Source organism: Elephas maximus, chromosome 13, assembly GCF_024166365.1.
Source record: "Elephas maximus indicus isolate mEleMax1 chromosome 13, mEleMax1 primary haplotype, whole genome shotgun sequence".
Classification (NCBI taxonomy): domain Eukaryota; kingdom Metazoa; phylum Chordata; class Mammalia; order Proboscidea; family Elephantidae; genus Elephas; species Elephas maximus.
The window spans coordinates 66,290,556-66,314,889 of NC_064831.1; the positions used below are offsets into that span (position 1 = coordinate 66,290,556).

At 37.4% G+C, this 24,334-nt stretch overlaps 1 protein-coding gene across 3 annotated transcripts in view; it reads left to right on the top strand.

Annotated features, from left to right (window-relative positions):
• The window catches only part of PEAK1 (pseudopodium enriched atypical kinase 1), a 270,601-nt gene that overhangs the window by 143,708 nt on the left and 102,559 nt on the right, over window positions 1-24,334 (top strand). The window contains exon 3 of one of the 3 annotated variants that reach the window (XM_049852705.1): window positions 5,797-5,960. The exons of 1 other annotated variant lie outside the window; for it this stretch is intronic. The gene's annotated coding sequence lies outside the window, so the exon portion shown is untranslated. The remainder of the gene's footprint in view (window positions 1-5,796; window positions 5,961-24,334) is intronic. One more of the 3 variants, XM_049852706.1, reaches the window with a different exon arrangement.

The following is a 24,334-nucleotide window of genomic DNA, read 5'->3' on the forward strand; positions in this document are numbered from 1 at the left end:
ATTAGAAATCTTGCCTCCGTTTTTACGTTTCTGGCTCAAGTACTTTGAACACTATCTTTCACATAGTAAGCCCCAAGTATATAATGTATATGAAGGGGGAAGGACGAATAAATGAAATTATGTCTACTGCATGGTTTGTAGAAATATTTGCTATGCTAACGTGTGAATTGCCAAGAAAGGATATAACTGGTAATGTTACCCAGACTTCCTTCACCACAGAACTACTTTTCTCCAACCGTTTAGCCATAGTAGAGTTTCACAGAAGACATTTTAGAAATGTTATAGGGTCTATGGATACATTTAAATTGTTAAAAAAATAATTCCAAACTTATAAACAAGTATAAGAATAGTATAGATTTTTTTTCTTGAACCCTTTGAGAATAAATTACTGACATTATACCCCATCACCTCTGAATACTTGAGTATAATTCCTAGAAACAGAGACATTTTCTCCCACACAACCCAGATACGCTAATCAAGAACAGGAATTCAACATTGACATGTTACTACTGTCTAAGCCACAGCTCCATTCAAGTTTTTGTCAGTTTTTCTAGAATTTAATGGTAGAAATCCCAGAAAGGAAGAAAGCACAGAGAAGGAAACCTCAATATCAACATACATATTCCTATAAAATCTTTGGCTGACCTCTTAGGTTCACATAGATAGGGAGACTCCATAAAACCCAATGGAAAGCAACAGCTAGAATGGGAAGTTGTTGAGCAGATATTTCTGATTAAGTTTGGAGTTTGAGTCCTACCAAGTTAGAGGATTTTTAAAACACATCAGAGTTTCCATTGAAACCTCAGAAGGTACTATGTCCGAGGACTAAGGGATTTGTTCTAGGACTAAGGGCAAGGCTGAAACATATCCTCCCTGACATATCCTTAAACCAAGGGTCTGCAAGTTCAAGATGATTAGCCATTATTTTAACTGCTTAATAGAAGAAAAATCAACACTCTTCAAAGGAAGATAACAAAATTCAGAGTTTCTGCAGTATATTATTTCTGCTGCCCTGTATACAATAAAAAGAATATTAAATGTGAAAAAACAGGAAAAAAAAAGGACCTGTAATTAAAAGAAAAAGGAGTTAGTTGAGATGTTAGAATTAGCAGACAGGAACTTTAAATCAGCTATTGTAAATATGACCAAGAACTTAAAGGAAAAGGGGATCATAATGAGTGAAAATATAGGATATCTCAGCAACTTAGAACTAGAAACTAAATGGAATTGTAGAACTGGAGAGAGTAATGCCTGAAAAGGAAATTTTACTGGATGGACTTAACAACAGATGGGAGATTGCAGAAGACTATGTCAGTGAACCTGATAACAGAAGTTATCCTGCCTGAAGAACAAAGAGGAAAAAATATTGCAAGGAGAAGGATTCTACTAGAAGATTGCAAAGAAGATTTCTCTTTGGTCTTAGAGAGAGAGAGAGAGAGAGAAATAAAAAATAAAGAGAGAGAGAGAACAGATCTTCAAAGATCTGTGGGGATACCAAGCAGCCAAACTTATGCATATTAGAATGCCAGAAGGAAAAGAGAGAGAATGTGACAGAAAAAAAATTTTTTTGAATAAATACTGGCTGGAAGTTTTTAAATTTGGCTAAAAACGAACTTACAGAACCAGGAAGCTCAGTGAACCTCAAATAGAATAAATACAAAGAAAACCATGTCTAGACATATAATAGCCGTACTGCTGAAAAAAAAAAAAAAAACCAGCTAGAAAACAAGAGTAACAGTAATATTAATGACAGCTGACTTCTCATCATAATAATGGAAGAAGACAATAAAACGACGTCTTTAAAGAGCCAAAAGAAAAAACCTTCAGCCCAGAACTCATATCCAATGCAAACATCATTCAAAAATGAAACTAAAATAAAGCAATTTCACATGAACAAAAACTTAGATAATTCATTGTTGGTATTCTTTCTGTATAAAAAAATATGTTGAAGGAGAGTTTTTAGGCTGAAGGGCAATGATATTAGATGAAAACTTGGTTCTACAGGGAGAAATTAAACCACCACGAGCGATAAATATGTGAAAGATTTATCTTTTTTTCCTTGTGTAACTTTCCTTGAAAGCAAAAGTTACTTAAATAAGGGGTTGTGTAATGTATATAGAGATATAATGTATGACAAAACTAGCAAAAAAGGACAGTGGAGTTAATGCAGTTATACTATTGCAAGACTCATATGCTTTGCATGAAGTTAAATATTTAAGTAGACTGTATAAAGTTGCATGTTGTAATCCTTAGAGTACAGCACCTCTCTCCCAATATAAAGAGGTATAGAGCAACTAAAATAAAACATTTAAAATATTTGATTAACTGAAATTTAAGGCAGGAAAAGGTAGAACAGTAGCAACACATAACAAAAAGCAGCAGAGAACACTAGAAATAGAAAACAAACACCAAAACGGTGGTTTTGAATGCAGTCATTTCAACAATTGCATTAAAGATAAATGGACAAAACTTTCTAGAGTCAAAGATTTTCATACTGAATAAAAATACAAGACCCAGCTATATCCTGTCTGCATGTCACACATTTAAAATGTGAAGATTTAACTAAACACAGTTCATGTCTCTTCATCTCTTACATTGTTGGGTAAGCTTTCAGTGTCTATGCTATGATTAGAGCAGCTACAAGTTCAAGAATAAAATATATAGAAAAACTAATATTTTGGTCTTACAGGAAGGAACAGGAGGGGAGTTTATTCGAAGATAATAGAATACTACTACGTAAGGAGAGGAAGGAAATCTGGGTTCTCATTTCGGTTTTTCCATTAGCTCAACACCTACACTTGGGAGATCACTTCTCTGTTTATCACTATGTGCTTTTCTGAGTTACCAGTAATTCTACGTTCATATGTTAAATTTTATTTCATTTTTAAATTTCAAAATAAACTGGGCTTAAATTACACTTTTGTTCTCTGAAGACTAAGTAAATTTGCCGTTGACTGTATGTATGATCTTGGGCATCTTCATTTCTTCATCTGTTTACTGGTGACAGCTATATATTCTTGACAGTGGTTCTCCTGCACACCGCTTAACGTTGTTATGTACCACACGAGGTGATGGATATGTAGTTCAAAGCGCTGTAAGATTGGGTATTGTTTTTATTATGAATAACCTGACACCGTTGGAGTGAGATTTTGTTTGATGGTGCACTTACAAAAACCTTCTTTTTAAAATGTTTTTCTCTAAACTTAAAATTTATTGAAAGGTTTGTTTCTATAATACGTAAGCATAATCTAGGAATTACTGAGAAGAAAGCACATTTATCTTTCATTTTCTACTTAACTCTTCCACTTATTTTCCCGGTCTATGATGTTACAGAAAAAACGAATTAGAAATTGGGACAGTTTTGAACATATAAAAATAATGGGTCAGAAATATATGGGAATTTATTAATTTAATTTTGGGTGATATTTTAAAAACCAAGTTATGAATATATTTCATACTTGAGTGTAAAGTTGGCTGGGAAAATTTTTGCATTTGAAGATATCTACTTTTTTTTTTTTTATTGTATTTTCATTCTTCAAATTGCTTTCCAGAAAGTTGGTAGAGAATAACTTATCTCCCCACATTCTTTTTTTTTTTTAATTAATTTTTATTAAGCTTCAAGTGAACATTTACCATTCCAATCAGTCTGTCACATGTAAGTTTACATACATCTTACTCCCTTCTCCCACTTGCTGTCCCCCTATTGAGTCAGCCCTTTCAGTCTCTCGTTTCGTGCAAATTTTGCCGTCTTCCCTCTTTCTCTATCTTCCCATTCCGCCTCCAGTCAAGAGTTGCCAACACACTCTCCAGTGTCCACCTGATTTAATTAGCTCACTCTTCATCAGCATCTCTCTCCCCCCCCCCGCTGACCAGTCCTTTTCATGCCTGATGAGTTGTCTTCGGGGATGGCTCCTGTCCTGTGCCATCAGAAGGTCTGGGGAGCATTGTCTCCGGGATTCCTCTAGTCGCAGTCATACCATTAAGTATGGTCTTTTTGTGAGAATTTGGGGTCTGTATCCCATTGGTCTCCTGCTCCCTCAGGAGTTGTCTGTTGTACTCCCTGACAGGGCAGACATCGATTGTGGCCAGGCACCAACTAGTTCTTCTGGTCTCAGGATAATGTAGGTCTCTGGTTCATGTGGCCCTTTCTGTCTCTTGGGTTCTTGGTTGTCGTGTGACCTTGGTGTTCTTCCTTTGCCTTTGCTCCAGGTGGGTTGAGACCAATTGATGTATCTTAGATGGCCGCTTGTTGGCATTTAAGACCCCAGACGCCACATTTCAAAGTGGGATGCAGAATGTTTTCATAATAGAATTGTTTTGCCCATTGACTTAGAAATCCCCTCAAACCATGTTCCCCAGACCCCAGCCCCTGCTCTGCTGACCTTTGAAGCTTTCATTTTATCCCGGAAACCTCTTTGCTTTTAATCCAGTCCAATTAGACTGACCTTCCTTGTATTGAGTGTTGTCTTTCCCTTCACCCAAAGCAGTTCTTATCTACTGATTGATCAATAAAAAGCCCTCTCCCTCCCTCCCTCCCTCCCCCCTTTGTAGCCACAAAAGTATGTGTTCTTCTCCATTTTTTCTATTTCTCAAGATCTTATAATAGAGGTCTTATATATTTGTCCTTTTGCCTCTGACTCATTTCGCTCAGCATAATGCCTTCCAGGTTCCTCCATGTTATGAAATGTTTCAGAGATTCGTCACTGTTCTTTATCGATGCATAGTATTCCATTGTGTGAATATACCACAATTTATTTACCCATTCATCCGTTGACGGACATCTTGGTTGCTTCCAGCTTTTTGCTATTGTAAACAGAGCTGCAATAAACATGGGTGTGCATATATCTGTTTGTGTGAAGGCTCTTGTATCTCTAGGGTATATTCCGAGGAGTGGGATTTCTGGGTTGTATGGTAGTTCTATTTCTAACTGTTTAAGATAACGCCAGATAGATTTCCAAAGTGGTTGTACCATTTTACAATCCCACCAGCAGTGTATGAGAGTTCCAATCTCTCCGCAGCCTCTCCAACATTTATTATTTTGTGTTTTTTGGATTAATGCCAGCCTTGTTGGAGTGAGATGGAATCTCATTGTAGTTTTAATCTGCATTTCTCTAATGGCTAATGATCGGGAGCATTTTCTCATGTGTCTGTTGGCTGCCTGAATATTGAAGATATCTACTTTTATATTTTACAAAGGCACTACCAAAGTTAAGGAACCCTGGTGGTGCCATGGTTAAAACTCTCGGCTGCTAATCAAAAAGGTTCGTGGTTCAAACCTACCAGCTGCTCCAAGGGAGAAAGATGTGGCAATCTGCTTGTGTAAAGATTTACAGCCCTGGAAACCCTGTGGGGTCACTATGAGTCAGAATTAACTTGACGGTAGTGGTTTTGGGGTTTTGGGTACCGAAGTTGGGCATTGAGATTTTTAGAATTGTATTTTTATAAAGGTGAAAAAATAGTTTGGTGTTTCCACATTTAATTAATACTCATATACTTTTAGCAAAACAAAAATGTCTACAAGGGCAATCAAAGGAAGTCTTAGAATGTCGCTAGTGCATCAGTGCTATTTTAATTCTTTTAGGTGGCGTGTTTCTTAGGTGTGACACAGGGAGTTGAGTATGTGTGGTGCTATCCATATCTCCACCTACGGAAGTTATTACTTAAATGAATTAGACTAGATATGACTGTTGAGTGAGGGTGACATTAGGAATATCCAAAAGGAAAGAAAAATGTCCAGCGTATACGAAACTAGTTTGCTCTTCAAAATAGCTGCTATTTCTTTTTTTTCTTTTGCAGAAACATTGCTATCTTGAGAAAATAAGTTAAGGAATGAGAGGTAAGGAAGAAAGGACATTCATCTTGGAAAGACCCAAAGCACTTTGTAATTTTAACGGAATGTAATGCTAGCTGCTAAAACCACCTTTGTCACCAGAATGGATCAAGTGCTTCAAATTTAAACGGTAACCAGAATTCTCCTATTATCTTACTTTTCCACCAAGAATTTTAGATGACTTAAAAGGTTTTTTTTTCTTAAGTGTAGATAAAGCTGACAGTTTTAGAACGTATAGTCAGGCTTTTATTTTGGTCCTTAATGTTTGACCCTAAAATTGGTTAAAAGAATAGTTTGGATTTTTTTCCAGTTATAAACCTCTCAACCTAGAAACAAATAAGCTTATCTGAATAAGAATATGACATAGTAATGTTTACGGGACTATCCTTCACCAGATATTTTTTCCTTTCATAGAAATAATCCAAGCAACGTCAGTGCAGAGGTTTTTTTTTTTTTTGATATTATTTTCTGAATTTTTTTTTTCATTTTTCTTACCTGATATCTAATCTCGATCTTTCTCTATTCATATCTGACATATATTTTTTTTTTTTTTGTCTTTGTCTAATCTTTATTTTCTCCTTTGCCTCTCCTTCTCTCTGCTTTTTTCCTGATCATCTTGCAGGAATAGAGAGTTATAAAATGCACAATGATCCAGAATAGAAAAGGAGAGAGAAATCTGAAGAAATTGTAAAATGTTTCTATTTGTGAAATCGCAAGGACTGGAGCCCTGATGGCACAGTGGTTAAGAGCTCGGCTGCTAATCAAAAAGTCAGCAGTTTGAATCCAGCAGCTGCTCCTTGGAAACCTTATGGGGCAGTTCTACTCTGTCCTATAGGATCACTATGAGTCAGAATTGACTTGACAGGAACAGGGTTTTGTTTTGTTTTGTTTTGTTTTTTTAAGTTACATTTCAAAAAGTACAGTGGAAAATAGTTAACAGTAAAACCTGTGAAAGCCAGAACCTGTATGAAGCAGAAACCTGTCAGAGAAGGAAAGCTCAAATATTTTCCACTAATAAACAGCAATAGAAAAGTGGTAAGACTGCACCCTGTCAAAGATGGAAAACTTGCCAGACCCGGAAAAACAAAGGCAGTCCTGTCGAATTCTGGCTCTCACAGGTTTCACTGTATATAAAGAAGTAAGATTCTTGTTGTATCTTCTTAAATCACCTTGATCTTAGGCCAAATTATTTCAATGCATATTTTGTAAAGATTTAAATGTTTTCAAAATGTTTATGGCATCCTAACGAGCAATTAGAACTTCTATTCATTGGACCTTCATTAATTTGATTTTGAGGAATAATCAGTTGTTTCCTTGAATCGCTATGTCTTTACAGTGAATGAGTGCAGTTGACTGAAACGAGGATCTTGCTGTAAGTGCACATGTGAAAAATCAACCAAATACAGTATCATGTACTGGTCCTAATGAATCCAAGAAATACAGGATCTATTTTAAAGAAATGATTCAAGTTGATGAATGTAACCTAGAATAAATAATATAGCAAAGGATGAATGCTGTAATTACTCTTCCCTGTGCTAACATTAGCCTTGATATAAATACCCTGTTAACGGGGAGGGGAGGCTGTTTTGTGTTGTATTGTTTTTTAGTTCTCCAATTATGGGTTAAACCTCTTCTATGGCATAACTAGGACTTTCCCACTTTCTTGTTACTACCAGACATGTAACATAAAAGCATTCAGCTCTTTTAAAATGTCCAGGAAATTCTATCTAGTCCTCATTCATTTAAAAAAAGAGTCAAAGAAAGCAATTTTGAAACACAGCAGAAATTAAAGTGCTGAATGTTCACTTATGCAGGTGTTGTAATGTATAGGAAGCCACCAAATTTCCCTTTGATGATTTAAGTTTTTTTTACCCGTTTAATTATATTTCCTTACCCACTTAATTATATGATCTTATAGAACCACAGTTTGATTCCAGAACCCAAAACAAACATTGTCAAAAGTTTTACTGTGATACTCGTACTCCTTACTAAACTCCTGATTCCATCTCTCAATTTAAATCCATCTCAAAGATTTTTGGTAGCCATAGACAGGATCATTGAAATCCGTAGATAGTATCATACTATTTTGCTAATCATTAATTTCAATCTTTTCTACTATGAAATTTGTTTTCAGGGTTAAATATTATCATGAAAAAAATTAGGCTAGAACTTGACCTCTACAAAACCAAAGAGCTCCATTAATTCCTCCACCCAGCACAATTTGGAAGTCATATAACTCACACCCAGGAGGTATACAGAATTAAAACCATCTGCCTTTACTAGCCTTTACTTATTTTTTAATTTTTCTGGCCCCATCCTAGCTGAGTGCCTCCAAAATCCCAAGTCTATAATGACCTTTTAAGAGAGGATGGAATCAGATTTTTAGTTGTGCAGTTCCCTTGGGACAGAAATTTTTGTTTTTAAGTTATCATGGCTACTTTGAAGAGGGTAGAATTTAAAAAAAGGGTAACGTTTTCACTGTATACTGTTAAAGTCCACTCAAACACCCATTTTTATGTCTCAATTTATTTCAGTAGCTGAAAATTATGACCCTTGGGGGCTGCAAGATCACTCTGAACAATCTGGTATCTGTCTGAATGCTAAACTCATAAAGACCGATAGGCCTTATGTGCATCCTCAACAAACACGTTCACTTAGGGAAATTATCCTTATGAAGGAAAGCCTGTGTGTAATTTGCTCCGACAAGAAAAAATGAAACCAGAAGTAGCTTACAAAAGTATGGCCAACTGATTTTTTTCAAAGGTACAAAGGCAATTCAATGGAGAATGGGTAATTCTTTCCACAAATGGTGCTGGATCAGTCAGATAGCCATCCATTACCACCACCGCCATTGCCACTGAGTCAATTCCTACTCATAGCAACCATGTAGTACAGAGAACTGCCCCACAGGGTTTCCAAGGCTGTAATCTTTACAGGAGTAGACTGTCACATCTTTCTTCCATGAAACAGCTGATGGGTTTTAATCACTGACTTTTTGATTAGCAGCTGAGCACTTAACCACTGCACCTTCAAGGCTGCTCTGAGTATGTATAGACAAAAAGAGAACATCATCCTAAGTCTCACACCTTATACAAACATTAACTCAAAATGGATTGTAGATGTAAATGTAAAACTATGAAACTTTTAGAATAAAATGTAGGAGAAAATCTTCAGGACCTAGGGCTTATGAAGAGTTCTTAGATACGACACAAAAACACAATCCAGAAAAAGAAATACGAAATCAATAAGTTGGACTTTGTCCAAATTAAAAACTTTTCCTCTGTGAAAGACCGTGTTAAGAGTCAGATGAGAAGAGAAGCTACAGACTGAGAGAAGATATGCATGAGCAAACCAAATATCTATCAAAGGACTTGTATGTAGGATATATAAAGAACTCTCAAAACTGAACAGTTTTTTTTAAAAAAATCTAATTTAGAAATGAGCAAAAGACATGAAGAGACACTTCACAGATGAGGATATACATAAGGCAAATAAGCACATGAAAATGTGTTCAACATCATTTGCCACTAGTTAAGTGCAAATTAAGACCACAATGACTTATTACTACACACTTAATGGTTGTCATTGTGTGCTCTGGAGTCCATTCTGAATCACAGCACCCAGATAGGACAGAGTAGGGTTTCCGAGGCTATAATCTTTATGGGAGCAGATCACCAGGCCTTTTCTCCTGTGGAGTGGCTGGTGGATTCCAAGTGCTTAACCATTGCACCACCAGGGCCTCTCGTGCACTTAACTAGAAGAGCTAAAATAAGGGGGACAATACCAGATGCAAAGAAACTGAACCACTCATAAATTGCAGGTATATAAAATGGAATACCTACTCTGGAAAATAGTTTGGTAGTTTCTTTAAAAAACTGAACAACACACATCATAAAATCCAACAATCACATTTTTTGGTATTTATCCCAGAAAAATAAAACGTCCACACAAAAACCTGCGTGTGATTGTTCGCACCGATATTATCTGTACTAGCCCAAAACTGGACACAGCCAACTATTCTACAGTAAGTGAAAGGGTAAACAAATTGTTGACACATCCATACTGTGTGTACTTCAGAAAACAGAACCAATATTTAAGGGATTTATTTTAAGGTATTTGCTAATATATTTGTGGAAGCTAGTAAATCTGCAGTCTGTGGAACAAGCCGGCAGGCTAGAAATGCAAGCAGGAGTTGATGTTGCAGCCTTGAGTCCAGAATCTGTGGGGCAGGTAGGCAGACTGGAAGCTAAAACAGGAATTTATGCTACAGTCTTCAGGCAGAATTTCATTTTCTTTGGGAAACCTCAGATTTTGCTCTTAATGCCTCCAACTAGTTGGATGAAGCCTGCCCACATTATCAATGGTAATCTCCTTTACTTAAAGTTAACTGATTGTAGATGTTAACCACGTCTATGAAATACTTTCACAGCAACACCTAGATTAATGTTTGATTAAATAACTGGTAGCCAAGTTGACGCATAAGACTATCACACCATGAAATACAGCTCAGCAATAGAAATGCAACACGGATAAATGCCACAACTTAGATGGATTTCAAAAGCGTTATGCTAAGTGGAGAAAAAAAAAAAAGCCCATCTCAAAAGGTCACATACTGTATGATTCCGTTTATATAACGTATGTGAAATTTCAAAATTATAGAGATGGAGAACAGATTAGTAGTTGCCAGGGCTTCGGGAAAGTAGAAGAGAAAGTGGGTGATGTGACTAGAAAGAGGAGAGGCAGCGTGAGGGATTTTTTTATGATGGTGGAACAGTTCTGTATCTTGGTGATGGTTATACAGATCTATGCATGTGATAAAATGACACAGAGCTATATACACGCATTGTACCAATGTCAGTTTCCTAGTTTCGATAGTATTTTTATGTAAGGTATAACCACTGGGGAAAACTTGTTGAAGGGTACATGGGCTCTCTCTGTACTATCTTTGCAACTTTCTGTGACTCTCTAATTATTTCAAAATAAAGTGTTACGACTATCACCACTACTCCTCTAAGTGAATAGGTGACAGTCTACCCCACAGACTTAGTGACCCAAAATCAGGTTCTACTCAAGAATAGTGAATGGACTCTTAGGGTTATATTTTTTGGTAACGACCAAACCAGCTGGTAAGAGGACATAAGTGATCCAAAGCTGACAACAATCAAGACAGCGCAATCTAGTAGCCCATGTACGTATATTGAAAGAAAACAAAACAAGATAAGACTCAGTGAGCAAATATAAAATAAATCATTACAATATCTTATAGATGGCTCAGAGACAACAGTTGATATCAAACCGCATAAAGAAGCAGACAGTGATTGCTTCTACAACTCCCCAAATTAATGAATCAATCTTTCCCAAATGAAGATACAATCCTGGAATTGCAAGATGCAGAATATAAAAAACTAATTTACAGAATGCTTCAAGACATCAGGGATGACCTCAAAAATGAAATAAGGCATCTGCACACACACAGAAAAAGCCAAGGAACACATTGATAAAGCAGTTGAAGAAATAAAAAAGATTATTCAAGAACATAGTGGAAAAATTAATAAGCTACAAGAATCCATAGAGAGACAGCATTCAGATTTCCAAAAGATTAACAGTAAAATTACAGAATTAGACAACTCAATAGGAAGTCAGAGGAGCAGAATTGAGGAATTAGAATGCAGAGTGGGGGAGTTGGAGGATAAAGCAATTGACACCAATATAGCTGAAGAAAAATCAGATAAAAGAATTAAAAAAAAAAATGAAGAAACCCTAAGAATCATGTGGGACTCTATCAAGAAGAATAACTTGCATGTGGTTGTAGTTCCAGAACAAGGAGGGATAACAGAAAATACAGAGAGAACAGTTGAAGATCTGTTGGCAGAAAACTTCCCTGACATTATGAAAGATAAAAGGATATCTATCCAGGATGCTCATCGAGCCCCATATAAGATTGATCCAAAAAGAAAATCACCAAGACATATTATCATCAAACTTGCCAAAACCAAAGATAAAGAGAAAATTTTAAAAGCAGCCAGGGATAAAAGAAAGGTCTCCTACAAAGGAGAATCAGTAAGAATAAGTTCAGACTACTCAGCAGAAACCATGCATTCAAGAAGGCAATGGGATGACATATATAGAGCAGTGAAGGAGAAAAACTGCCAGCCAAGGATCATTTATCCAGCAAAACTCTCTCTCAAATATGAAGGCAAAATTAAAACATTTACAGATAAACACAAGCTTAGAGAATTTGCAAAAACCAAACCAAAGCTACAAGAAATACTAAAGGAAATTGGTCAGAAAATCAATAACATCAGATAACAGCACAACACAAAGACACAGAACAGAACATCCTGATGTCAACTCAAATAAGGAAATCACAAAAACAAATTAAGATTAATTTTAAAAAGAAAAAAGTGCTCAAAAGATGGAATCATTGAAGTCATTATGTAAAAGATAACAATAATAAAAAAGAGGGACTAAATGCACAAGGCATAGAACTGCCATATGGAGAGGGAAACAAGGCGATATAGGACTATACAAGTTAGGTTTTTACTTAGAAAAATAGGGACAAATATTATGGTAACCACAAAGAGGTCTAACAATTCCATAACTCAAAATAAAAACCAAGACAAACATAACGACTCAGCAAACATAAATTCGACTACTATAAAAATGAGGAACATACAATTTACAAAGAAAAATGTCTCAGCACAAAAAAAGTAAGTGGAAAAACGAAATTGTCAACAATACACACAAAAAGGCATCAAAATGACAGCACTAAACACATTCTTATCTATAATTATGCTGAATGTAAATGGACTAAATGCACCAATAAAGAGACAGAGAGTCTCAGACTGGACAAAGAAACACGATCCGTCTATATGCTGCCTACAAGAGACACACCTTAGACTTAGAGACACAAACAAACTAAAACTCAAAGGATGGAAAAAAAATATATGAAGCAAACAACAATCAAAAAAGAGCCGGAGCAGCAATATTAATTTCTGACAAAATAGACTTCAAAGTTAAATCCACCACAAAGGTTAAAGAAGGACACTACATAATGATTAAAGGGACTATTGACCAGGAAGATATAACCATATTAAATATTTATGCACCCAGTGACAGGGCTGCAAGATACATAAAACAAACTAACAAAACTGAAAAGTGAGATAGACACCTCCACAATTATAGTAGGAGACTTCAACACACCACTTTCGGAGAAGGATAGGACTTCCAGTAAGAAGCTCAATAGAGACACGGAAGACCTAATTGCTACAATCAATCAACTTGACCTCATAGACCTATACAGAACACTCCACCCAACAGCTGCAAAGTATACTTTTTTTTCTAGTGCACATGGAACGTTCTCTAGAATAGATCACATATTAGGTCATAAAACAAAACTTTGCAGAATCCAAAACGTTGAAATATTACAAAGCATCTTCTCAGACCACAAGGCAATAAAACTAGAGATCAATAACAGAAAAATCAGGGAAAAGAAATTAAATACTTGGAAACTGAATAATACCCTTCTCAAAAAAGGCTGGGTTATAGAATACATTAAGGAGGGAATAAAGCAATTCATAGAATGCAACGAGAATGAAAACACTTCCTATCAAAACCTCTGGGACACAGCAAAAGCAGTACTCAGAGGTCAATTTATATCCATAAATGCACACATACAAAAAGAAGAGCCAAAATCAGAGAACTGTCCCTACAACTTGAACAAATAGAAAGCGAGAAACAAAAGAATCCATCAGGCACCAGAAGAGAGCAAATAATAAAAATTAGAGCTGAACTAAATGAAATAGAGAACAGAAAAACAATTGAAAGATTTAACAAAGTCAAAAGCTGGTTCTTTGAAAAAAATTAATAAAATTGATAAAACATTGGCCAGACTGACTAAAGAAATACAGGAAAGGAAACAAATAACCCGAACAAGAGACGAGATGGGCCGTATCACAACAGACCCAACTGAAATTAAAAGAATCATATCAGATTATTACAAAAAAATTCTACTCTAACAAATTCGCAAACCTAGAAGAAATCGATGAATTCCTGGAAAAACACTACCTACCTAAACTAACACAATCAGAAGTAGAACAACTAAATAGACCCATCACAAAAAAAGAGATTGATAAGGTAATCAAAAAACTCCCACCAAAAAAAAAAGCCATCGCCCGGATGGCTTCACTGCAGAGTTCTACCAAACTTTCAGAGAAGGGTTAACGCCACTACTACTAAAGGTATTTCAAAGCATAGAAGATGACGGAATACTACCTAACTCATTCTATGTAGCCACCATATCCCTGATACCAAAACCAGGTAAAGACTCCACAAAAAAAGAAAATTACAGACCTATATCCCTCATGAACATAGATGCAAAAATCTTCAACAAAATTCTAGCCAACAGAATTCAACAACATATCAAAAAAATAATCCACCACGACCAAGTGGGGTTTATACCAGGTATGCAAGGTTGGTTTAATATTAGAACAACCATTAATTTAGTCCACCGTATAAATAAAACAAAAGACAAAAACCACATGATCTTATCGATTGATGCAAAAAAGGCATTTGACAAAGTCCAACACCGGTTCATGATAAAAACTCTCAGCAAAATAGGAATTGAAGGAAAATTCCTCAACATAATAAAGGGCATCTATACAAAGCCAATAGCCAACATCATTCTAAATGGAGAGAGCCTGAAAGTATTTCCCTTGAGAACGGAAACCAGACAAGGATGCCCTTTATCACCACTCTTATTCAACATTGTGCTAGAGGTCCTAGCCAGAGCAATTAGGCTAGACAAAGAAAGAAAGGGAATCCGGATTGGCAAGGAGGAAGTAAAATTATCTCTATTTGCAGATGACATGATCTTATACACAGAAAACCCTAAGGAATCCTCCAGAAAACTACTGGAACTAATACAAGAGTTTGGGAGAGTCTCAGGTTACAAGATAAACATACAAAAATCACTTGGATTCCTCTACATCAACAAAGAGAACATCGAAGAGGAAATCACCAAATCAATACCATTCACAGTAGCCCCCAAGAAGATAAAATACTTAGGAATAAATCTTACCAAAGATATAAAAGACCTGTACAAAGAAAACTACAAAGTACTAGTGCAAGAAACTAAAAGGGACCTACATAAGTGGAAAAACATACCTTGCTCATGGATAGGAAGACTTAACATAGTAAAAATGTCTATTCTACCAAAAGCCATCTATACATACAATGCACTTCCGATCCAAATTCCAATGGCATTTTTTAAAGTGATGGAGAAACAAATCGCCAACTTCATATGGAAGGGAAAGAAGCCCTGGATAAGTAAAGCATTACTGAAAAAGAAGAAGAAAGTGGGAGGCCTCACTCCACCTGATTTTAGAACATATTATACAGCCGCAGTAGTCAAAACAGCCTGGTACTGGTACAACAACAGGCACATAGACCAATGGAACAGAATTGAGAACCCAGATATAAATCCATCTACATATGAGCAGCTGATATTTGAGAAAGGGCCCAAAACAGTTAAATGAGGAAAAGACAGTCTTTTTAACAAATGGTGCTGGCATAACTGGATTTCCATTTTCACAAAAGTGAAACAGGACCCATACCTCACACCATGCACAAAAACTAACTCCAAGTGGATCAAAGACCTAAACATAATGACTAAAACGATAAAGATCATGGAAGAAAAAATTGGGACAACCCTAGGAGCCCTAATACAAGGTATAAACAGAATACAAAATATTACCAAAAATGATGAAGAGAAACCCGATAACTGGGAGCTCCTAAAAATCAAACACCTATGCTCATCTAAAGACTTCTCCAAAAGAGTAAAAAGACCACCTACAGACTGGGAAAGAATTTTCAGCTATGACATCTCCGACCAGCGCCTGATCTCTAAAATCTACATGATTCTGTCAAAACTCAACCACAAAAAGACAAACAACCCAATCAAGAAGTGGGCAAAGGATATGAACACACATTTCACTAAAGAAGATATTCAGGCAGCCAACAGATACATGAGAAAATGCTCTCGATCATTAGCCATTAGAGAAATGCAAATTAAAACTACAATGAGATTCCATCTCACACCAGCAAGGCTGGCAATAATCCAAAAAACACAAAATAATAAATGTTGGAGAGGCTGCGGAGAGATTGGAACTCTCATACACTGCTGGTGGGAATGTAAAATGGTACAACCACTTTGGAAATCTATCTGGCGTTATCTTAAACAGTTAGAAATAGAACTACCATACAACCCAGAAATCCCACTCCTGGGAATATACCCTAGAGATACAAGAGCCTTCATACAAACAGATATATGCACACCCATGTTTATTGCAGCTCTGTTTACAATAGCAAAAAGTTGGAAGCAACCAAGGTGTCCATCAACGGATGAATGGGTAAATAAATTGTGGTATATTCACACAATGGAATACTACGCATCGATAAAGAACAGTGACGAATCTCTGAAACATTTCATAACATGGAGGAACCTGGAAGGCATTATGCTGAGCGAAATTAGTCAGAGGCAAAAGGACAAATATTGTATAAGACCACTATTATAAGATCTTGAGAAATAGTAAACCTGAGAAGAACACATACTTTTGTGGTTACGAGGCGGGGAGGGAGGGAGGGTGAAAGAGGGTTTTTTATTGATTAATCAGTAGATAAGAACTGCTTTAGGTGAAGGGAAAGACAACACTCAATACATGGAAGGTCAGCTCAATTGGACTGGACCAAAAGCAGAGAAGTTTCCGGGATAAAATGAATGCTTCAAAGGTCAGCGGAGCAAGCGCGGGGGTCTGGGGAACATGGTTTGCGGGGACTTCTAAGTCAATTGGCAAAATAATTCTATTATGAAATCATTCTGCATCCCACTTTGAAATGTGGCATCTGGGGTCTTAAATGCTAACAAGCGGCCATCTAAGATGCATCAATTGGTCTCAACCCACCTGGAGCAAAGGAAAATGAAGAACACCAAGGCCACACGACAACTAAGAGCCCAAGAGACAGAAAGGGCCACATGAACCAGAGACCTACATCATCCTGAGACCAGAAGAACTAGTTGGTGCCCGGCCACAATCGATGACTGCCCTGACAGGGAGCACAGCAGAGGACCCCTGAGGGAGCAGGAGATCAGTGGGATACAGACCCCAAATTCTCATAAAAAGACCAAACTTAATGGTCTGACTGAGACTAGAGGAATCCTGGTGGCCATGCTCCCCAGACCTTCTGTTGGCACAGGACAGGAACCATCCCCAAAGACAACTCATCAGACATGAAAGGGACTGGTCAGTGGGTGGGAGAGAGACGCTGATGAAGAGTGAGCTAATTATATCAGGTGGACACTTGAGATTGTGTTGGCAACTCTTGTCTGGAGGGGGGATGGGAGGATAGAGAGAGAGGGAAGCCGGCAAAATTGTCAAGAACGGAGAGACTGAAAGGGCTGGCTCAAGAGGGGGAGAGCAAGTGGGAGTAGGGAGTGAGATGTATGTAAACTTATATGTGACAGACTGATTGGATTTGTAAACGTTCACTTGAAGCTCAATAAAAGTTATTAAAAAAAAAAAACTAAAATTATAAAGATCATGGATGACAAAATAAGGAGAACGTTAGGAGCCCTAATACAAGGCATAAACAGAATACAAAACATTACTAAAAATGACAAAGAGAAACCAGATAACTGGGAGCTCCTAAAAATGAAACACCTATGCTCATCTAAAGACTTCACCAAAAGAGTAAAAAGACCACCTACAGATTGGGAAAAAATTTTCAGCTATGACATCTCCGACCAGCACCTGATCTCTAAAATCTGTACGATTCTGTTAAAATTCAACCACAAAAAGACAAATGACCCAATCAAAAAGTGGGCAAAGGATATGAACATGCACTTCACTGAAGAAGATATTCAGGCGGCTAACAGACACATGAGAAAATGCTCTCGATCATTAGCCATTAGAGAAATGCAAATTAAAACTACGATGAGATTCCATCTCACTCCAACAAGGCTGGCATTAATCCAAAAAACACAAAATAATAAATGTTGGAGAGGCTGTGGAGAGATTGGAACTCTTATACACTGCTGGTGGAAATGTAAAATGGTACAACCACTTTGGAAATCTATCTGGCGTTTTCTTAAAAAGTTAGAAATAGAACTACCATACAACCCAGAAATCGCACTCCTTGGAATATACCCTAGAGAAATAAGAACCTTTACACGAACAGATATATGCACACCCATGTTTATTGCAGCTCTGTTTACAATAGCAAAAAGCTGGAAGTAACCAAGGTGTCCCTCAATAGATGAATGGTTAAATAAATTATGGTACATTCAGACAATGGAATACTACACATCGATAAAGAACACTGACGAATCTGTGAAACATTTCATAACATGGAGGAACCTGGAAGGCATTATGCTGAGTGAAAGTAGTCAGATGCAAAAGGACAAATACTGTATAAGACCACTATTACAAGTTCTTGAGAAATAGTATAAACTGAGAAGACCACATTCTTTTGTGGTTACAAGAGTGGGGAGGGAGGCAGGGTGGGAGAGGGTTATTTACTGATTAGTTAGTAGATAAGAACTACTTTAGGTGAAGGGAAGGACAATACTCAATACATGGAAGGTCAGCTCAACTGGACTGGACCAAAAGCAAAGAAGTTTCCACGATAAACTGAATGCTTCAAAGGTCAGCAGGGCAAGGGTGGGGGTTTGGGGACTATGGCTTAAGGGGACTTCTAAGTCAATTGGCATAATAAACTCTATTATGAAAACATTCTGCATCCCACTTTGAAGAGTGGCATCTGGGGTCTTAAATGCTAACAAGTGGCTATCTAAGATGCATCAAGTAGTCTCAACCGATCTGGATCAAGGGAGAATGAAGAACACCAAGGTCACACAGTAACTATGAGCCCGAGACAGAAAGGGCCACATGAACTAGAGACTTACATCATCCTGAGACCAGAAGAACTAGATGGTGCCCGGCCACAACTGATGACTGCCCTGACAGGGAACACAGCAGAGAACTCCTGAGGGAGCAGGAGAACAGTGGGATGCAGACCCCAAATTCTTATAAAAAGACCAGACTTAATGGTCTGACTGAGACTAGAAGAATCCCGGCGGTCATGGTCCCCAAACCTTCTTTTGGCCCAGGACAGGAACCATTCTCGAAGACAACTCATCAGACATGGAAGGGACTGGATAATGGGTTGGAGAGAGATGCTGATGAAGAGTGAGCTACTTGTATCAGGTGGATACTTGAGACTGTATCGGCATCTCCTGTCTGGAGGGGAGATGGGAGGGTAGAGAGGGTTAGAAACTGGCAAAACGGTCACGAAAGGAGAGGCTGGAAGAAGGGAGGGGGCTGACTCATTAGGGGGAGAGTAAATGGGAATATGTAGTAAGGTGTATATAAGCTTATATGTGACAGACTGACTTGATTTGTAAACTTTCACTTAAAGCACAATAATTTTTTTTTTAAAAGAAACCAACAAAGGACTTTTATCAGACCATTACACTTATATTTTATCAGAATATTTACATATCTCTGTAAAGAAGTTGAACAATTCCTCTAGGAAATGAATTAAATGAATATTTAGATAATAAAAGTTAAATTATATTAAAAAAATAAAGTGTTAAAGGCGGGGGGCCGGGAACCTAACATAATGCAATAATTGTGTTCCCAAAAAATCACTCCTGTAAAAACAGGGTCATGTTATTTCTGGATTAATGAAATGACTGGGATGAGCTATACAGGTACTTGGTTAGGATTTCCGAGGGTACAGCTTTGAGTTCCAAAATCTTCCCATCCTGCATGGTGGCAGTTGTCTGCTTTGGCTTAAATATTGCCAAGGCATTTCTAGGTCTTCTGGCTACCTGAAAGACTCCCAGGGCAATGCCAGTGATTCCATGAATCTCCCAGCTTATTAGAAACAACAGTTTTATGGCTGATCTGGGGAGATTGGGCCAAGAAAATGGAGGGGAAGCTGAGACTCACCCTCCAGCTCCCTGGGTTTTTGGAGGGATTACTTGCCATTTTCCATCAGGCTTCATCCTCCCCACCAGATTGTCCCTATTCTCCTCCACCATAGGAGCTGTAGCCAGCCCTCTTGAGTATGAGTTGAGTGAACTATTGCAACCATTTGTGTTACATCCAAATTCATATGATCAAAATGTTTTAATTATTTCTAACAGTTTCTCAGTCCAAGATTTAGTGTATCTTAATTCTCTGAGATTTTGCTTAAAAAGTATTTCATATTCCCCCCAATATGCTCTATAATATGAAGGGGGGGAGGGGAAGTAGAACAAGAAAACCAAGACTATAAAATTCCAATGAATTCTGTGGAGTCTTCTTGAGAGACCTCCTGGGACATGACCCCTGCCTTCTAGTGGGACATCGAGTGAGCCTGACGGATAAAATGAACTTCATGCATCTTTACACACTGATTCACTTATTCATTCAACAGACATTTACTTGGGAAAGATAGTAGTTGCAAATAGCTAAAAAATTTTATCTTTGTGCTAACATAGGTTTAAGTGTTTTGTATATATTTTATCTCCTTTGACTCAAGGCATGGCACTGTGCAAGGTCCAGGGAATACAAAGAAGAGTATAGCACAGACCCTGTCTTCAGTGGTTCCTATCTAGCAGCACAAGTAGACATATAAATAGACAAGTGTAATAGCAATGCATCAGGTGCTTAATGGAAGTATGAGTAAAGGGCTACGGCATGGCTTTTCCCTGCCTGGGAAGGGTGAAGGGAGGTTTTCCAAAGGAGGTTTCCTTTGAGCTGAGTGTTGCTGGATAAATAGCATAAATACTGTCAGGGAACAAGCTGGAGAGAGCGAATTCTAGGCAAAGGCAATAACATGTGCAAAGATATACTTCCTCTGGAAAAAAAGTCATAGACTTTAAAGTTAAAGGGGTTATTCGAGATATTTTAGTCCAATACCCTTGCTTTACATAAGACAGCGTGCAAGATTTGGAAGCAAATGTACTTGCCCCGAATCACTCAGCAGTTGTAGTATCACTTCAAGTATTGTTTCGAACTACATAGCCCAAAATGTACTTCGGTCAGATATTACCCTGAGTACTTCAAGAGACGAAATTCTTCCTCACATTTCTTTGTTTATAAATCTAATTTATTTCCAAGCTAAAATGTAAACTGGGGTCCATTTTTATTTCTCTTTAAAATTCTTTATTATGAAAATTTCCAAATTACTCAGAAAATTTTGGAGTAACATAACAAATATCTCTGATCTCACCACCGAGAATTAATTGCATGCTAAATTTTATAATTCTTACTAAAAGAAAGAAAACAATTTAGGAACAGTTGAAATCCTCTTTGTACCACTCTCCAGTCTTGTATTCATTCTTCCTTCTCCAGAGAAAATGCTGTATGAGATTGGTAAATATATATTCTGATGTGTGTGTGTGAGTATTATGTGTATGTGTGTATGCATTAAAAAATGTAGTATAAATCATATTATACTGTGTAGGTACATTTTGCATCTTTATTGATGTGTTACAGTCATTTGAATGTATTTTTTTTTCACATGAACCCAAAATGAAATAGAGCATAAAAGCATGGGTGATATGCTCTAGTCAGTAGTGGAAGTTTGCTGTTGTGTTGTGGCTTTGGTCCCTCGTGCTGTGTTCTTTTTGCCTAACATGCCACTGCCCTAAATCTGCTTTGTGTTTTGGGAGAACACAACTCCATCGTTTGGTAGCTTTTCAAATGTATTTTTTAATTCTTTTGTTGGAAAACAATTATTTCTGTGGCTTAGGTGTTACTCTAACATTTGATTTTTAAAATTCTTTACTACTGAGATAATTACAGCTAAAGTATTCTCTGCCCAAGAAGTAAACTCATCATGTGGTAGAAATTCTTTTTCCACACATGAAAAGCCAGCAAGACCACATGGCTATGTAGTAAGACGGCTGTCATGCCGTGTGGGAAGAGTCAACCTCTGAAAACTCCACGGTGAGATGACCCAGGAAAAGGATGTTTATCTGAACTTTGAGAAAAGCTTAGAGGTTGCCTCACCAAGAATTTGGCCCTGAGGTGAGGGATGGGGAAGGAAGAGAAAGGGATCTGTTGTAATTGCAAGGGATAGGATTTCTGTGGGTGCTGGGAGTCCAGCTTTACCCTTTAATTTATTGTGCCAGCTCTAATTAGCAGTACATGTTTTAAGTTAATGGAAATCAGCTGGAATATCACTAGACATGTGAGGTGACTGAACAGCATAATAAATGTAAAGAGCCCTCTTGCTTCTGTTAATAGAAGGGAAATTCACTCACCACCTTCTTAAAACAGTGGAAGACTGGAAATCTGCAGAATGCTTATTATAGACAAGCCAGTTATTCCTCATCCCACTGGTACTTGAATTCTATAGTTATTGTCCTCAGAGAATAGCAACAGAATGATCTAGGGAAAATTTAGCATTATAGTTCTGGCTTGTATCTTTTGAAGATTGAGAATTCTGGCCCACAGTCACAGAAAGCTTATCTAAAAATGCCAAATTGTAAAAATGAAAGGAAACTCATTCTTCCTGGAGCCAGGCCCAGCTTTTGTTTCCTTCCATTGGTTTGGCATATAGAAAGGAAGGAAAACATAAAGCATTCTGATGCTATAGCACATTCTGGTGATTTATTATGGGCCATTGTATACCTAGTGCTAGAGCACAGGTATGTTACATGTGAGGAATGTTTAAAAGGAAACAAGGCACAAATGCTTTGTTCAGATACAAAAGGTGGAAATGCACCTTTATTTCCAGATAGATTTCTTAGCTAGTATTTCTTCTCCACCCCACCGCCCAACTGCCAAGAATAGAAAAGCACCAGGACTCCTGGACTCTCATGGACACCCTCCCAAGATCATCAGGCAGATGTCCAAGTCAAAAAAAGCTGTCAGCCACAATGAGATACCATTCTGCACCCATGAGAATGGCTATAATGAAAAGAAATGGAAAATAACAAGTGTTGACCATTCCACACCCATGAGAATGGCTATAATGAAAAGAAATAGAAAATAACAAGTGTTGATGAGGAGATTGAGAAATTGGAACCCTCATACATTGCTGGTGAGACTGTAAAATGGTTCAGCTGCTGTGGAAAAGAGTTTGGCAATTCCACAGAAAGTTAAACATAGAATTACCATATGATCCAGCACTTCTACTTCCTAGTTATATTCCTAAAAGAATCAAATACAGGTAGTCAAACAAATGCTTGTTCATAACAGCACTATTCACAATAGCCAAAGGTAAAAACAACCCAAATGTCCATCAGTGGATGCATGGATAAACAAATTGTTGTATGTATCTTATTGTTGTTCTAAGTTTCCTTTGAGTCCACTCCAACTCGTGGCAACTCCACGTACGACACAATGAAATGCTGCCCAGTCCTGCACCGTCTTCACAATCGTTGGTATGCTCGAGTCCATTGTTGTGGCCACTGTGTATTTTGAGTAATTTCCAACCTGGGGGTTCATCTTCCGGCACTGTATTGGACATTATTCTAGGGAATACCACTGCAGATATTACAGACATTGAAAGGATAATAAGGGAATAACATGAACAAAACTTTGTGTCCATAAATTTAACAATTTAAATGAGATGAAAAAATTTCTCGAAAGAACCAAACTACCAAAGCTAACTCAAGAAAAAATAGATAACTGAGTAGACCTATATGTATTAAAGAAACGGAATTTGGGATTTAAAACCTAGCCTTCAGAGAATCATATATAAAAAAAATATATAGGCAATAACAAAACAGTGCTAAGTACTGCAGAGTGGTGTCAGGAGAAGCCAGAGGAGGGAGCAGCTAATACCTGTAAAAAAAAAAAAAAAAAAAAAAAAACCTGTACTCTCCCTGAATTGGCTTCCTTAGCTAACCCACTGAGCTCTGAGTGCAAAAGGGAACTAGGAAGCAGAACTGTTCTGAGCACTAAAGGATGTTAATTGATCCACTGTCCCTTTGAGGACTTTGAGAAATTGTTGTTAATTTGATAGCCAGCTAAAATCCAATATGGGATCTCTTCCATCTGATACTACTCGAATTTGTGATAATTACCTCAGACTCAAAAGAAGAGACAAAGTGAAGAAACCTGATGTAGCTTCCTTTCATCCTTCCTTTTAGCTGTCATTTGATCTATTTTAAAGTGAGTAGGCTTTCTCTTGTCTCTAGTTGCTGACCGTTCCGTACAATTCCTGCCACACAAGGAAAGCAGCAAGACTACCAAGTTGCTGTAGAATGGACGATTATTTATTTTCACTTAGTCTCCACGATACTCCACGCACATGGAAAAGAAATTGGAGTTGCATATAATCGCTTTTGCCAACCTTCTGCGGGTTTCTCAATGCACATTCTGAGCTCTCTTTGAAGGCTTATTCATTGCAACTTGTGCTCACACTTTCTTTTAAGCAAGTGCCACTTTTACGCTCCTCAGTCTTCTATCACATAGCAAGAGCGTTGGTGGAAATTGCTTTTCCAAA